The 12,198-nt window shown below is 46.1% G+C and overlaps 1 protein-coding gene across 4 annotated transcripts in view; it reads right to left on the bottom strand.

The window, feature by feature from the left end:
* HCCS (holocytochrome c synthase) overlaps positions 1-5,061 on the bottom strand; it is a 135,872-nt gene extending 130,811 nt beyond the window's left edge. Inside the window, exons 1-2 of one of the 4 annotated variants that reach the window (XM_078641320.1) lie at positions 4,869-5,061; positions 4,458-4,541 (exon numbers count right to left, since the gene is read on the bottom strand). The gene's annotated coding sequence lies outside the window, so the exon portion shown is untranslated. The remainder of the gene's footprint in view (positions 1-4,457; positions 4,542-4,868) is intronic. The other 3 variants (XM_078641305.1, XM_078641314.1, XM_078641309.1) reach the window with 3 other exon arrangements.
* Between the last annotated feature and the right edge of the window lie 7,137 nt (positions 5,062-12,198).

The following is a 12,198-nucleotide window of genomic DNA, read 5'->3' as shown; positions in this document are numbered from 1 at the left end:
AAATGGGTTAAGAAAGAGACAGTCAGTAATCCAGTTGTATTTAAGATATTGATGGCACTGACTGTACTGAAGCGAGTGTGTAACGGAGTCCCCCTTGCGCGCCCCGACATAGGGCGCGACCTGATCAAATATGACCCCCCCCTCTTCTCTTCACAGCCCACGCAGTATTCCGAGTGGACCGGACACGACTCCTACAGCTGTGATGAGGAAGACGCCTGGCCCTTTAACCAGTCCGGAGGTGCAGCAGAGGAGGGGCCCAGCAGTTGGATAAAGGAGGAGAACGCCCTACACCAGGGGTGTCTATACACCGGAGGAGCGGTCAGAGTGGAGCAGAGCGGAGTGGCGGGAAGCAGCGAGGAGGAGCAGAGCAGAGAAGGACGGGAGAACAGAGAAGAAGAGAAGAGGAGAGGAGGACGCGACGACAGCGAGAGTGAGCGGCACGGCTGTTTCAGGTGGATCAGCGAGACCAGTCTCACGGACGGAGAAGAGAAGACGAGTCGGGATCAGAACTGGGAGCTGAACGCTGAGAGCAGCCCGGACCGCACATTGCCAAAGAGAGGAGCCGCCGAGAAAGCCGAGGAAGAAAAGGGAACGCCTGGAGGCCAACACCACGAGCCGCCCAGCCGTACGCCAGGAGGGGTACGGCTCACAGAGGTGCGTAACCGCTTCCTGGGGTGGTTCACAAAAAGAGCCAGACGGCTAACCGAAAGGGGGGGAGAAGCCTGAGGGACGGCTCCTGGGTACAATTCACGAGCACCTGCCCTCCTCATTTACTTAACCTCACGTACCCGCCGGGGTTCACTGCACTGTGTGTTGTCCCTCACTACCCCTTCCCTGTGTTGCCACTTTAGTACCTGTTGCTCCGCACTGATACCTGCCTCTCTTTTCCTTTCCCCTATCGGTGTCGGCGTGGGTGGACAGCACGGAGCCTCCAGAGCCCCCTAGAAGGCGGAGCCCGGTCAGGAGAAAAGAAGGAGTAATCAGGAAAACCCGCAAAGAGAGAAGCAGATCGCCGCGACGAGCCGCAGTTCGCAAGACCTGTACTGATGCTCTGTATGATCAATTAAAAACTAGTATCACAAAAACACGTCTCCTGCCCTTACCTGGTCCCGCGGTTACAGAGTGGCAGCCCAACAAAATCCTCTGCCTTCGCCAAAGCCGGTTTACTTTGCATCTTTTTGTTCAGGACAGGACGCAGTGCTTAATTTGTGCCGGTGTTTAGCACCAGCACTTATTTTCTAGGGCCGGCACTATAGCTATCTTTTACGCAGACAGCTGTGGTGCAGATAATTTTTCAAAGGGGAATGAATGCATGCAGCAGGGCTGCTGTATTTTTCGCATATCATCTTCGAGCTGCTTTCACTTTTACCCACTTCATCATAAGGCCTGCACCCTGCATGAGCCTCTAATTGGATAATTATTGGTAGGGACTGGCTCCTGACTCTTCTGGGGCGAGGCAAGCTTGGAAACGCAGGCCTAGGACGATGATGGAACGTGACGAGCAAATAAAAATATGCGTACATTACACTAGCCTGTTTGCTCAGCTTAGCGTCTCGTAATAAAATATTTCACCGAGGCCTACGACGGTTGCTCCCCAGCTGAGCCAGCAGTAGGGCGGAGCCCACAGTTCTTCGCACCCCTTAGACATTGCCTGTGTCATGAGTGCTTCAGAAATGTAAGTGGTGGGTGAGGGTAGGTGGACAAATACATGTCACTGTGCCTTCTTTTTTTTCCAATTAGGAATAATACCTTCATTTTGGATCTCGTTTCCCTCGCCCAGTCATGTGCAGTGGTGACCAGACATTGCATGCGTCTCTCCTCCTGGGACAGCCTCTTGGGCTCATTGTTGCCAGAGCTGAGCTGGATGGGACTGCTATGATCGACTTCACTATGAATCTGCCAGTGAATGCCTCTTCCTGCCTCCTCCTAGACTGGGCCTTGGTGAACATGTTCGGTTACACAGAAAGGGAGAAGCCTTTCAATAACTAACTAATGTCAGCTTAGCTGCGGTAACACATATGTGCTTGCTTTCTCATGACCGAGGGCTGCTTACTTTAAAATATCAAGTAAGGCCGGGAGAGCCAAAGTCGAGGCCAACACTACCATCACGAATACTATTTCCAGTGCATCATTTGAGTTTGTGATTGCAGGTGGTGGCCAGCAGCACTTATTTTCTGGGACCAGAAGGCACGGGAGAGAAAGGTAAAAAAAAAAAGGGTAAAGATGCAAGAAGGCAACAACTGGAAAATAGAGACAACAGGAAAAAGTAAGAGTGAAAAGTACCTGCAAAACAGAGATAAAGAGGGAGAGAGTGTCTGGTGGTAGATGAAACAAATGTCAACATCGCTGGTAATGAGGTTCTGAAATAAAACTTTGAGCCCCAGCACTTATTTTTTTACAAATTAAGTACTGAAGCTGCTCCTCTTTGTGAGCCCCTCCAACACTAATCACTGTATTTACAAGATACCAGTGACTGACCCGAGTACTGGCTCTGTGGGTGTGAAGGTAGCCCTGCTCATGGGGCAATGAATAGCAGGGAACGCTGCAGCACTCTAGGAATGAGCTACATGACAACTGGCAGTGTCTTTGGTTGGGGATAAAGATGAGGTGAACATAGCAGGAAATAGGTGGCATGAAGGTAAAGAAGTGAGGTGCCAGGTGAAGTTAGGATGGCCACTTATTTTCTGATAAAAAAATACCAGATATTTGTTGAGTTCTGTATTCATGAATCGTCTTACAAATAGAATTTCTTTTAAACACACATTTCTGTATAGTCATAACTCTGGTACATTTCTTATAATTCACACACCCACACACTGACACACATACAGACACCCACACACACTGACACACATACACACTGACACATGCACACACACACACACTTAGGAGATGAGTACAGCATGGAGGGGAGAACAGGAGACAAGCAGCGAAAAAAACAGTGAGGAAATTGAAGACTTGTGGCGAGAGTAAGAAAAAAGGCAGGAGGAAGAGGAGCAGAACTAGAGAGATAAGCTTAGAGGCTGAGTAAAGATGAGAGGTGAATGGAGATGACATGCCTATGTAAAGGCATGGAACCAGGAAGAGCCTGTGGAATTGTTTTAAATGGGCTGGTACTCACAGGTACTGTGTACCAGCATTACTTGTTATTTTTATTCCTGTTAGTACCGGCACTTCTCTCCTGCTGAGGAGAGTACCAATACTCGTGAAAGGTAGGCTCACTGGCTATGTATCATTATATGTTGCTCTTAGCCCCGCCCACTTGCCACACCTCTAGTTCATTTTAATGAGTACCTGCACTTATTTTTTGCCATTTAAAGCACTGAGCGCGACTAAACCCAAAGGCATCAAGGCGCTTAAGATGGTAAACTGTTTCTCAAAGGGGCTTCTCAAAGGGGCGTGGCCAATGTAATTAAGGGCTTGGCTTAAAACACATATGTTAAAAATCTGTGCTTAGCATAGTGTACCGCCCGACTGGTATTTTACTGCTTCTGTCCTTGCATCCAGATATATAACACAACAAGTAACGTTTCAACTTCAACAAGCCAGGACTATTAGCTTTGTCAGTGGTTGTTAGCTTCATAAATGAATAAGCAACAACTTTGCCTTTTTTATACATAACATTGAATATGCTTCTGTTCTGAAATTATGAGACTGTGAAAGAACTATAACGAGTCTCTTTGACTTTAGGTCAAAGGCAGAGAAGGGTGGTACTGCTGCAAAGTTAAGATTTATTGGTCACCCTGAGGGTGAGGGCATATATGTAGAGTCGGATAAGGACCCGTCTCAGCACCTGCTTTTAATAACTGCTCAGCAAAGGCAGGACCCGGCCCATTTAAAGCCCTGGTGAAGGGATTGCTCAGGATTTTAAACATTCAGAATAACCAACAATGGCTTCAAGCAGTCCAACAGGGAGTCAACGAAAAAGAAAAGACAAAGTCCAAATGCGTCCAGCGTCGGTCCAAAGCAGGTGCGAATGATCATCTTGCTAGAGGCCGCAAGTCCTAAACGGGAGCACGTTATGGAAGGGCTTTGTCCAGAAGTCAGAGACGGACCAACTGGCACAGGTCCGTAATCATTCAAGGTTAGGGCACTGGTTTGGGACGGACCTAGGGACGACCGAAAGGAAGCTGCTCTGTGGCTGAGCTGGACCTGAAGGCAATGAATGGTCTGGGACGGTGCAGTGGTGGACGGAGAGCAATGGTTTGAGGACTGGCACGGGTCTAGGATAATGCAGAGGTGGATCTAAGGGCACTGGTCTGAGGACAGGCGTGGGGACACTAGTTCGGGGATAGGATGGACTAAATGGCACTGGTCGGGACACGAACGATGACAAGCAGGAGTTTCCCAGCCAGGGCACATGACAGCAGAGTAGTACCATTGCAGATAATGGTACCATGTGCCACAGCACCACTGTTTATTTATATCCGAGATTCAATGAGCCGACGAATACTTACCCCAGAATGAGAAACCAAAGGAAACAAAGGTTGCGGAGAAGCGGTTTAAAGCGATTACAAGGAATCCATCCTGCTCAGCATGACCTCCACAAGAAAGCAAAAAAAATGAAATTAGATGCCGCTAGTCTGACATAGCCATAGACAACGAAAGGAGACTACGAACACATCTTAAATCACAGAATCGGACATAGAAGAAAGACTACAAAGCGAGCAAGCAGTGTAGCAATCCTAATTAAGCCTTTGAAACCGTGTTATGTAAATTCATACCCCGATCTCCCTTGTAAAACTAGAGGGAATGCCACAATTTAAAGACGAAATACACATGTCAAATGATCTGGGGGAAATTTCGACAAGGAGTCATCCAATACCAAAAACGAATATCCGACAAGCAATTAAAGCAAACATATCCACCTATTAGTAGCTCATGTTTCTCTTTCCCCGTCCCGTGTCACCAGGTTCCAACATTTTTTAAAGTAATAACGTTTTGGAACGGTCGCGCCGACTTCCGGGTGCAAGAATAGTCCTTCAGGCGTCACTAAAAAACAACGGAACCCCACATCACGTGACCTTTACGTCAGGTCATTCATGTTGAAGCATTTTCTTCTTAACGCCTAGCTGATGTTTTGTAACCTCCAACGAAAGCGTACGCAGGCTGCGGGGGAAAGTGGCAGATAAGTAGAAAGAGTGGCCAGTACGGACTTCTAATTGGCTATCCTGCTCCAACAAGCATTGGCAAATCCCAATAGTTTTTTTTGTTTATTATTCCTGCAAACATGCGTGTCTAAAAAAGGAAAAAAATATAAAACATGTTCCTGTCTAGGCATGGTGACCATGTGCTTGCAATACAAATGTTGTATTTGGGGAAAGAAACATTTTAATAGAACAGAACAGGTGCTTCCTACCAGGCAGATGTACTTGGAACAGTTCTAGAAACTCAATTTAAGTTTAAGGCACATCAAAGGTGATTTTCACTGGCACAAAGAAAATGTACTATTGTTTTTTAAATTTATTTATTTATGTATTTGTATTTATTTAATGCGATTTTATATAGCGCGAACATTACCAGAAGCTGTCAGAGCGCTTTACAAAAGAACCAGTTGCGTTACATAAGGGCTTTGGATTAAATGAGTTACATAAGAGATACAAACAGAGAAAAATTGCAAATGTACAAGTTGTAAAGTCACTCAAGGAGAAGATATAAACAGAAAAAAAATTGCAAATGTACAAGTTGTAAAGTCACTCAAGGAAGAGATACAAACGGAAAAACCCTAAAATCACACAGGAATGGTAGTAAGTACAAAGGTCTACTACATATACTAGTGGTTAGAGTTCTATATATACAAATATTAAATTCACTACGATTACATTTAACAGCGATTAGACTTGGACAATTTTATATTACCTATTTACATATATTACCTACTGGCGGTCGCTAGTAGGTAGTTATAGTTAGGACCTACTTTTCATAGGAAATCCACAACATTCTATTTGGAATAACTTTGGCGCTGGTGGACGAATCTCCGCGAATTTCTCCAAGAAAATGGCCTGCTCCGTTCCGCTCCTTCCCTTAAAGTTTGGGGTGATTCGTCAAGTGGGGGCCGAGTAAAAAGGGGGGTCCCAAAACATGTTTTTCCCATGCAATTTTCCATAGGGACCTTTTTGCAGGGCTACAGCCCGAATGGCAAAACGGAATTACACCAAATTTGGCAGAGAGGTACAGTTCAGTTCGCAGATTGTGCTTTTTGTTAAATGGTGTAAATCCGTTCAGTAGTTCCAGAGAAAATCAAAATTAAAATCATAGTGATATCTAGAGACAAAGTACGGCACGCGTACGGAAATCCGTACATTTACGAGCATGAGCTGCATGCTGATTGGATGTCAACTGTCTGTCAACACTCCAAACCAGGAAGTGTTGGCAGCCATCTTGTGCCTCGGTAGCGCCGAGTCACAAGAAAACTGTAAAGAAAAATGAAAAATAAGGAAAGGGGGCAGTATAGAAACATGTTGAACCTCTAGGCCTGCTCAGGGGGTCCCACATGGATCTTTTGGCCCAAATGTATTTATTTTTTTTTAAATAAAAAAACGCAGTGTAGCGTATGTACTCGTATGTGGTGGAAAAGGGAAAAAAACCTAGAAGTCCGTTTTATTCTTATTTAGCTCCCGGGGGGGGCCAAATCCCGGGGGGAATTTTTTCTATAATGGGGGGCTTTTAAGGTGCCCCGGGGAACGCCACCCCGGGGTTTTATTTTGAAGTATGCGGGGGGGGCTCATGGCCCCCCCCCCAGCCCCGGGGACCACCACCTCTCGGGGCTTTTTAATATTGGGAGGGGGTCGCGCGGCCTCCCTCCTGCAGCTCTTGATGGCCCTGGGCTCCTACCCCTCCCAGGGCCGGCTCCTGAAGTGTCCCGGGGTGCCTACCCCCGGGACACTGCTGTTTGCTATGGTAGGGCGGGAGCGTCGCGGCTTCCACTTTAGCACAGCAAACCGCTTTCCTATTTGAAAGAGAGAGGAAGTTAATATGCTGTCTTTTTTAAGTGGGAAAGCAGATTGCTTTTTGTTAGAGAGAGGAGCATATAAACTGCTCTCTCTGACAAAGCAATGCTGGCTCTCGAACGACACGGGGAGTTGTCTGGGACCGTGGGGGTATTGGGGTTCCCCACATGGTCCCAAATGTTATTTTTTGAGTCCCGGGGAATAGGGTCCCTTTGCAGCTCCTTAAACATTCGTGTGGCGACGTGCACTAGTTTACCAGAGCGTGCGCCCAGTGCATTCTGGGAACGTATGCGGCCATGGGAGTTGCCGCAAGTCTAGCAATGGGCAAGTAGCGTTCCCGGCGCTCGGGACATGAAATCCTCACATTCTTAACACAGTGTCCGGTTGTGTTTTTAGTTTTCTATTTTTTTGTGTTTTGTCAACAAGTTTTTTTTAAAACCAAAAAAATGGAACTGGAACTCAAAAAGTAGGAACAAAAGAACGAAGAAAAAAAACTAATGTCGAGGACAGCGATGCTCCTGCTTCCTGCGTTTTATCAAGTCAATAGACTGTTCCCCATAATACAAAAGTTTATTGCAATAAATGCATGGAATTTTAACTTTAGAAAAATCAGGATCAATTTGTGGGTGTGGACTGCTTGCTGAAAATGCTGGTGCAGCAGTTGATGTGCTTGGTGCAGCAGCAGGTGGGTTGTACTGCAACCTCCGTGTTGCAGCTCGAGCAAATTTGTTGGGGTGCAAGTTCTCCACGTGTCGCTCCATATTTGCTGTGCCAAAGGAGTATTTTTTAGATGGATCACCCCTTGAAAGAGCTGTTTGGCACCTTTTACAGGTTACTTTTGGAGCATTAACCTTTTTTTGCCCTTCTGGAAAAGTAAAAAACTGCCAAATTAGAGCTTCTTTCCTCTTCTTTGGAGGTTCTTCAGAAATGAAATATTCCTCTGAAGAATGTTTGGAAGATGAGTCCATTGCTGTTATTATGGTAATCTTCCTTCTATTTGACAAGATTCTCAGAAGAGATGCTTCTTCTTAGAAAGTCAAAGCAGAATGATTAAAATGGAACGGAACTTTCAACAGTTGGAATAGGAAGTGTTATGAATCAATCAAATCTCTTCTTTTAAAGTCACATGGCTTTGCGTATGCTTACGCTGTGCTTACGGTGCTCTTACGATGCGATATACGATTGTTCAAAGTTTAAAAAAACTATTTTCATAACTACCCTATACAATGTATTCTGTTAGTATGTTCATTAAATACATAAATATATGTTTTTAAACAATTAAAAACATTCGCGTCTTTTGCGTACGGGGTGCCGTACATGACGTCACACGGAAGCTTTGATGGGACGCGTAACGTGAAAGCGTATTTGTAGCGTATGTTGAGAATGATTAGCAGTACAAACTATGGTGCGATCACTCTCTCACTGTCAAATCAGAGCACAGGGCGCGCTATGAGAATGGTTACAAGTGGTCACTCATTGGAGATCGGATTCAGCTGTGTGGCTTATCCACGGTATTATAACGTTACCTTTTAGCCTGTTTAAGTTTGAGGTTTGCATGAAATACTATGCTATAGGCAGATATGGATCTTTAAGCAGCGCTTATTTCCATGAAGCTTGGTTATTACCATTTACATATAGGTGCCTGAGGGAGGGAAAAGAAGTTTATCTGAATGGCGAGGATTGCACAATAGCACCAGATCACTCCTTAATTTGTAGACACATACAATTGCATGGCCCTTGTAATCAAGATGCGCCTAATTTGGCCTGAGTTTTGAAAGGCACTCCGACACCTGCTATCACAACAACGTTCAGTTTACTGGCAAACGGGAGTTATTTACTTTGAAATAATGCAGATTGTTGTGCGATGTTAGCAGGCATCGCTTACATGATTACGGTAACTGAGCGTGTGGTTTGCTATAAAAAAGTTGTGTTTACTCCTCTGCATGGGAAGCTGGATGTTTCCATCTGGCCGACGATTCCGACCTTGAAAGCAGAGTCAACTAAAAGAGCCATATGAGAACGCTATTGTCTCAAAAAGAGGTTGCTCTTACATCTGCTAGAGAAACACTTGTCCTTCATGTAGCAAATACCCGCACAGAAGTGCATGCTTTATTAAATACAGACGTGCCCCTGCATTTTGGGGATTTAATTCAGACTATCTTTAATGTGTCCTCGACTACGGGGTTACCTTACTTTTTTTAAGGTATAAGCAGTGGCCTTGTGACTTCTTTTCAAACTATATTTGGTGTCTTCTCAGCATTTTGTTAATCGATTTTTTCCAGCATCTTTAGTGGATTCCCCTTAATACTCGCATTAGTTACAGATGTGCTTCTATTAATTTGTTTACTTAAATATGGATGCACATCCTGCAGCACACGACAATATTTCTCAGCTGTTGCTGCTCCACAACCAAATGCTTAGTTATTACGGAGCGCTTCCTCTTGCTACATTGAGTGCTGCTTATGGATTATCGTTTCGATTTTCCTTTTTCACATGCGTTCAACCTGTCTTCCATTGCCTGAGCTGCGATTTCGACGGGGCCCTGGATTTGTGTCTCTGCAGTACGGTGTCTCCCAACGCGGATTATGACCAGCTGATGAGCCCCTTAGTGGTTCATGACTTGCTCTGTTCTGGCGGCGGTATTTTGGCCTTAGCAGCGATACATGGAATAATGGGACGTTGGAATGTTTTTGCAGCGGCGCATGACTTCTTGGCACGCAGTTACATTGAAGATGACCCGAGTTTTCCTCCGATGGTGATAGAGGCTCCGGTCGTTGAGGAACATGTATGTTCATTCCCACTATTGAATTGGATGGCTGAAATGTTTTCAGGTGGAATGCGCACCCAAGATGGAAACATCAATGCCGGCCTCCAACATGAGCCAACGTACCCAGCGTGCCAATGTAGCAGGCATCACAGGCTTAAAAGGCTTTTGTAAAGCAATTAATAATTGACCAGTTAAATCTTGTCTGAAAGGAGCGGTACTCACCTCATAATCCTTAATGCATTGAACTACACACAACTGCGGATTTTGTGGAAAAGAAGGATATGTCACAGAAGACGTATTGCATTTGGTGCATCTGAAAATAGAAAAAGCAACACCATCTGGAGAAAAAGACCGACCAGCAAGGTCCAAAGCCCGAACGTCAGAGACACGTTTGCAAGACACCAAACACAGCAACATTGTCAATTTTGCTGAAAGCTGTTTACGAGATAACAAAGAGTTGGAGGGCCAAGACTCCAGAAAACACAAAACAATGGAAACATCCCAAAGAGCGACATATTTTGGGCAAGGCGGTTTTACCAGCCGAATACCTCTAAGTAATTTGGAAATTAAAGGGTGTTCCCCTGCAGGCTTTCCCTCAACAGAAATGTGGCCAGCAGAAATTGCAGAACGAAAATTGTTGACCGTCCTATAGGCCAAGCCTGACGAAGCAAGTGAGGCCAGAAAATTAACAATCAAAGCGATATCCGCTGAAGCGGGATCCACATCCCGTTGTGAACACCAATCACACCATCGTTTCCAAGCTGAAGCATAACGTTTGTGTGTGTTGGGGGCCCAAGCTTCACTGATAAATCGTGCAGCGTCTCTAGAAAGGCCTGGGACTTACCAGCGTTCCCCGAAATCCGCCACGCAACCAGAAGGAGCTGACCCGACTGAACCAGAGGGTGCGGATTGAGAAGAGGGTCCAGCAACAGATTCCTCTTCTGGGGAAGAAGGAACGGCGTCGAACAACTCATCTCCAGAAGATCCGGGAACCAAGCCTGAGCCTTTACAAAGAGGAGTGATCAGAATGAGCTCCGACTGGAAATACTTTGTGCGAGCCAGGACCCTGGGTATCATCGCGAACGGGGGAAACGCATAACACAGATGGTGAGGCCAAACCTGAAGAAAAGCATCCGTGGCCAGAGCCTCCGGATCTGGACGCCAACTGAAAAACTGGGGTAACTGAGCATTGAGGCGAGATTCAAACAGATCGATCTGACACTGACCCCAAATCCGGGACAGAGACCGGAATACCCGGGGATGAAGCCTACAGTCGCCAAAGTCTTTCAGATGACGAGAATTCCAATCGGCAATCGGATTGTCGCGACCCGGGAGATACTCTGCAATAACAGTGATCTTCCGTTGAAGGCAAAAATGTCAAAAATCTTTTGCAATCTCCGCTAGAAGTCTCGACCTCTTCCCCCCTAGCTTGTTGACATACCGAACCGCAGAGATATTGTCCATGCGGAGGAGTATGCAATAATTCGACATGTGAGGTGCAAGGCAACAGATCGCGAAAGAGCCCGCCAGGAACTCCAAGCAATTTATGTGGAGACTCAATTCTTCCAGCGACCAACGGCAGCCCGTCGAAATGGGTTTTGAGAACCAAACAAGACCCGCCCCCTTTCTTCTCTACCAGAAAGATAGTGCTGACGAAACCCTGTGGATGACATGAAGTCCTAACTATGGCCCCTTTGGCCAGAAGAGACTCGATTTCCACGTAAATTACTGCCTGATCTTGTTGGGAAAAAACAAGAGGCGAAGGAAGGTGGGTCTGACGTGGAGGACTGTAGAATTCTATCTTGTAACCGAGGACAGTCTCCAACACCCATGCATCGCTGGAGATCACACGCCAATTTTGGAGAAAAAATTGTATCCTGCCCCTAGAACAACTTCTGAAACTGGAATCAAGCTCACCTGAATTGGAGGAATCCTGACGTCCTCCCTGGTTTCCTCCATAATGGCCTTTATTGTACTGTCCACGACCTTTGCGGGAGGGGTAGAAGTTGGACATGTTACCGGAGTAGGAGTTATCCTGTCCTTCTCCCCTCTGGGACTGATTGCCACGTTGATTCTGTTGGCCAGATCCACGGCCTAACGAACGTCCCCTGGAACGTCCGGCCCTTCCAAAAACCAGGCGGAACGCCCGACGGAGAGACAACTGTGCCTTATCAAGGCCACTGAAGGTGGCGACAAATTTGGTCAACTCCTTGAGGAAGGGTTGACCAAACAATAAACCTTGAGCAAGGGGTCCAGATTCAGATGTAGCCAACTCAGCCAACATGGGGTCTAATTTTAAAAGGATTGAGCGACGGCACTCACATGAAATGGCACAGTTAGCATTACCTAACTGGCAGATAGCCCGTTGGGACCAACCGATCAATTCATCAGGGTCCATGAAGGCGGAAGACTCCTTGGCCCGGAAGCCCAAATCCAAACTTTTAGTAAGGGGTCCCAGGAGATCCAAAACCTTATCTTTGC

This window comes from Lissotriton helveticus, chromosome 1_1 (assembly GCF_964261635.1).
Source record: "Lissotriton helveticus chromosome 1_1, aLisHel1.1, whole genome shotgun sequence".
NCBI classification, from domain to species: domain Eukaryota; kingdom Metazoa; phylum Chordata; class Amphibia; order Caudata; family Salamandridae; genus Lissotriton; species Lissotriton helveticus.
The sequence above is the reverse complement of the archived record's forward strand: the minus strand, read 5'-3'. Positions and strand labels throughout refer to the sequence as shown.